This window comes from Drosophila suzukii, chromosome 3, assembly GCF_043229965.1.
Source record: "Drosophila suzukii chromosome 3, CBGP_Dsuzu_IsoJpt1.0, whole genome shotgun sequence".
Classification (NCBI taxonomy): domain Eukaryota; kingdom Metazoa; phylum Arthropoda; class Insecta; order Diptera; family Drosophilidae; genus Drosophila; species Drosophila suzukii.
In genome coordinates this window covers 71,630,067-71,635,570 of record NC_092082.1, presented here as the reverse complement: position 1 = coordinate 71,635,570, position 5,504 = coordinate 71,630,067, and positions in this window count along the sequence as shown.

Below are 5,504 nucleotides of genomic sequence, written 5' to 3'. Positions count from 1 at the left end.
AAATCAAGGCGTAGAGTTAAAAGACCGACTGTTTTGAGCAGCTTGCTTTCTAAGCTAACGATCGCAATCAGTTAGGGTAAAATTTATTTTTTGACCAATTTTCGCATTTTTTTGAAGGTTTGCGTCATCTATTTTTGCAAAAAATGGCAAAAATAAAAAATCTAAAATTTTACATTTTTTGGCGGTTTTTTAATCACAGTTTCGCCAAATCAAGGCGTAGAGTTAAAAGACCGACTGTTTTGAGCAGCTTGCTTTCTAAGCTAACGATCGCAATCAGTTAGGGTAAAATTTATTTTTTGACCAATTTTCGCATTTTTTGAAGGGTTTCGTCATCTATTTTTGCAAAAAATGGCATAAATAAAAAATTATAAAATTGTACATTTTTTGGCGGTTTTTTAATCACAGTTTCGCCAAATCAAGGCGTAGAGTTAAAAGACCGACTGTTTTGAGCAGCTTGCTTTCTAAGCTAACGATCGCAATCAGTTAGGGTAAAATTTATTTTTTGACCAATTTTCGCATTTTTTTGAAGGTTTGCGTCATCTATTTTTGCAAAAAATGGCAAAAATAAAAAATCTAAAATTTTACATTTTTTGGCGGTTTTTTAATCACAGTTTCGCCAAATCAAGGCGTAGAGTTAAAAGACCGACTGTTTTGAGCAGCTTGCTTTCTAAGCTAACGATCGCAATCAGTTAGGGTAAAATTTATTTTTTGACCAATTTTCGCATTTTTTTGAAGGTTTGCGTCATCTATTTTTGCAAAAAATGGCAAAAATAAAAAATCTAAAATTTTACATTTTTTGGCGGTTTTTTAATCACAGTTTCGCCAAATCAAGGCGTAGAGTTAAAAGACCGACTGTTTTGAGCAGCTTGCTTTCTAAGCTAACGATCGCAATCAGTTAGGGTAAAATTTATTTTTTGACCAATTTTCGCATTTTTTTGAAGGTTTGCGTCATCTATTTTTGCAAAAAATGGCAAAAATAAAAAATCTAAAATTTTACATTTTTTGGCGGTTTTTTAATCACAGTTTCGCCAAATCAAGGCGTAGAGTTAAAAGACCGACTGTTTTGAGCAGCTTGCTTTCTAAGCTAACGATCGCAATCAGTTAGGGTAAAATGTATTTTTTGACCAATTTTCGCATTTTTTTTAAGGTTTGCGTCATCTATTTTTGCAAAAAATGGCAAAATAAAAAATCTAAAATTTTACATTTTTTGGCGGTTTTTTAATCACAGTTTCGCCAAATCAAGGCGTAGAGTTAAAAGACCGACTGTTTTGAGCAGCTTGCTTTCTAAGCTAACGATCGCAATCAGTTAAGTAAAAATTTATTTTTTGACCAATTTTCGCATTTTTTTGAAGGTTTGCGTCATCTATTTTTGCAAAAAATGGCAAAAATAAAAAATTATAAAATGTTACATTTTTTGGCGGTTTTTTAATCACAGTTTCGCCAAATCAAGGCGTAGAGTTAAAAGACCGACTGTTTTGAGCAGCTTGCTTTCTAAGCTAACGATCGCAATCAGTTAGGGTAAAATTTATTTTTTGACCAATTTTCGCATTTTTTTGAAGGGTTTCGTCATCTATTTTTGCAAAAAATGGCATAAATAAAAAATTATAAAATTTTACATTTTTTGGCGGTTTTTTAATCACAGTTTCGCCAAATCAAGGCGTAGAGTTAAAAGACCGACTGTTTTGAGCAGCTTGCTTTCTAAGCTAACGGTCGCAATCAGTTAGGGTAAAATTTATTTTTTGACCAATTTTCGCATTTTTTTGAAGGTTTGCGTCATCTATTTTTGCAAAAAATGGCATAAATAAAAAATCTAAAATTTTACATTTTTTGGCGGTTTTTTAATCACAGTTTCGCCAAATCAAGGCGTAGAGTTAAAAGACCGACTGTTTTGAGCAGCTTGCTTTCTAAGCTAACGGTCGCAATCAGTTAGGGTAAAATTTATTTTTTGACCAATTTTCGCATTTTTTTGAAGGTTTGCGTCATCTATTTTTGCAAAAAATGGCATAAATAAAAAATCTAAAATTTTACATTTTTTGGCGGTTTTTTAATCACAGTTTCGCCAAATCAAGGCGTAGAGTTAAAAGACCGACTGTTTTGAGCAGCTTGCTTTCTAAGCTAACGATCGCAATCAGTTAGGGTAAAATTTATTTTTTGACCAATTTTCGCATTTTTTGAAGGTTTGCGTCATCTATTTTTGCAAAAAATGGCATAAATAAAAAATCTAAAATTTTACATTTTTTGGCGGTTTTTTAATCACAGTTTCGCCAAATCAAGGCGTAGAGTTAAAAGACCGACTGTTTTGAGCAGCTTGCTTTCTAAGCTAACGATCGCAATCAGTTAGGGTAAAATTTATTTTTTGACCAATTTTCGCATTTTTTTGAAGGGTTTCGTCATCTATTTTTGCAAAAAATGGCATAAATAAAAAATTATAAAATTTTACATTTTTTGGCGGTTTTTTAATCACAGTTTCGCCAAATCAAGGCGTAGAGTTAAAAGACCGACTGTTTTGAGCAGCTTGCTTTCTAAGCTAACGATCGCAATCAGTTAGGGTAAAATTTATTTTTTGACCAATTTTCGCATTTTTTTGAAGGTTTGCGTCATCTATTTTTGCAAAAAATGGCAAAAATAAAAAATCTAAAATTTTACATCTTTTGGCGGTTTTTTAATCACAGTTTCGCCAAATCAAGGCGTAGAGTTAAAAGACCGACTGTTTTGAGCAGCTTGCTTTCTAAGCTAACGATCGCAATCAGTTAGGGTAAAATTTATTTTTTGACCAATTTTCGCATTTTTTTGAAGGTTTGCGTCATCTATTTTTGCAAAAAATGGCAAAAATAAAAAATCTAAAATTTTACATTTTTTGGCGGTTTTTTAATCACAGTTTCGCCAAATCAAGGCGTAGAGTTAAAAGACCGACTGTTTTGAGCAGCTTGCTTTCTAAGCTAACGATCGCAATCAGTTAGGGTAAAATTTATTTTTTGACCAATTTTCGCATTTTTTTGAAGGGTTTCGTCATCTATTTTTGCAAAAAATGGCATAAATAAAAAATTATAAAATTGTACATTTTTTGGCGGTTTTTTAATCACAGTTTCGCCAAATCAAGGCGTAGAGTTAAAAGACCGACTGTTTTGAGCAGCTTGCTTTCTAAGCTAACGATCGCAATCAGTTAGGGTAAAATTTATTTTTTGACCAATTTTCGCATTTTTTTGAAGGTTTGCGTCATCTATTTTTGCAAAAAATGGCAAAAATAAAAAATCTAAAATTTTACATTTTTTGGCGGTTTTTTAATCACAGTTTCGCCAAATCAAGGCGTAGAGTTAAAAGACCGACTGTTTTGAGCAGCTTGCTTTCTAAGCTAACGATCGCAATCAGTTAGGGTAAAATTTATTTTTTGACCAATTTTCGCATTTTTTTGAAGGTTTGCGTCATCTATTTTTGCAAAAAATGGCAAAAATAAAAAATATAACATTTTACATTTTTTGGCGGTTTTTTAATCACAGTTTCGCCAAATCAAGGCGTAGAGTTAAAAGACCGACTGTTTTGAGCAGCTTGCTTTCTAAGCTAACGATCGCAATCAGTTAGGGTAAAATTTATTTTTTGACCAATTTTCGCATATTTTGAAGGGTTTCGTCATCTATTTTTGCAAAAAATGGCATAAATAAAAAATTATAAAATTTTACATTTTTTGGCGGTTTTTTAATCACAGTTTCGCCAAATCAAGGCGTAGAGTTAAAAGACCGACTGTTTTGAGCAGCTGCTTTCTAAGCTAACGATCGCAATCAGTTAGGGTAAAATTTAATTTTTGACCAATTTTCGCATTTTTTGAAGGTTTGCGTCATCTATTTTTGCAAAAAATGGCAAAAATAAAAAATCTAAAATTTTACATTTTTTGGCGGTTTTTTAATCACAGTTTCGCCAAATCAAGGCGTAGAGTTAAAAGACCGACTGTTTTGAGCAGCTTGCTTTCTAAGCTAACGATCGCAATCAGTTAGGGTAAAATTTATTTTTTGACCAATTTTCCCATTTTTTTGAAGGTTTTGCGTCATCTATTTTTGCAAAAAATGGCAAAAATAAAAAATCTAAAATTTTACATTTTTTGGCGGTTTTTTAATCACAGTTTCGCCAAATCAAGGCGTAGAGTTAAAAGACCGACTGTTTTGAGCAGCTTGCTTTCTAAGCTAACGATCGCAATCAGTTAGGGTAAAATTTATTTTTTGACCAATTTTCGCATTTTTTTGAAGGGTTTCGTCATCTATTTTTGCAAAAAATGGCATAAATAAAAAATTCTAAAATTTTACATTTTTTGGCGGTTTTTTAATCACAGTTTCGCCAAATCAAGGCGTAGAGTTAAAAGACCGACTGTTTTGAGCAGCTTGCTTTCTAAGCTAACGATCGCAATCAGTTAAGGGGAAATTTATTTTTTGACCAATTTTCCCATTTTTTTAAGGGTTGCGTCATCTTTTTTTTTTGCGAAAAATGGCAAAAATAAAAAATCTAAAATTTTACATTTTTTGGCGGTTTTTTAATCGCAGTTGCGCCAAATCAAGGCGTAGAGTTAAAAGACCGACTGTTTTGAGCAGCTTGCTTTCTAAGCTAACGATCGCAATCAGTTAAGGGAAAATTTATTTTCTATTTTTGCAAAAAATGGCAAAAATAAAAAATCTAAAATTTTACATTTTTTGGCGGTTTTTTAATCACAGTTTCGCCAAATCAAGGCGTAGAGTTAAAAGACCGACTGTTTTGAGCAGCTTGCTTTCTAAGCTAACGATCGCAATCAGTTTAGGGTAATATTTATTTTTTGACCAATTTTCGCATTTTTTTTAAGGTTTGCGTCATCTATTTTTGCAAAAAAATGGCAAAAATAAAAAATCTAAAATTTTACATTTTTTGGCGGTTTTTTAATCACAGTTTCGCCAAATCAAGGCGTAGAGTTAAAAGACCGACTGTTTTGAGCAGCTTGCTTTCTAAGCTAACGATCGCAATCAGTTAAGTAAAATTTATTTTTTGACCAATTTTCGCATTTTTTGAAGGTTTTCGTCATCTATTTTTGCAAAAAATGGCATAAATAAAAAATCTAAAATTTTAAATTTTTTGGCGGTTTTTTATCACAGTTTCGCCAAATCAAGGCGTAGAGTTAAAAGACCGACTGTTTTGAGCAGCTTGCTTTCTAAGCTAACGGTCGCAATCAGTTAGGGTAAAATTTATTTTTTGACCAATTTTCGCATTTTTTTGAAGGGTTTCGTCATCTATTTTTGCAAAAAATGGCATAAATAAAAAATTATAAATGTTAAATTTTTTGGCGGTTTTTTTAATCACAGTTTCGCCAAATCAAGGCGTAGAGTTAAAAGACCGACTGTTTTGAGCAGCTTGCTTTCTAAGCTAACGATCGCAATCAGTTAGGGTAAAATTTATTTTTTGACCAATTTTCGCATTTTTTTGAAGGTTTGCGTCAATCTATTTTTGCAAAAAATGGCAAAAATAAAAAATCTAAAATTTTACATCTTTTG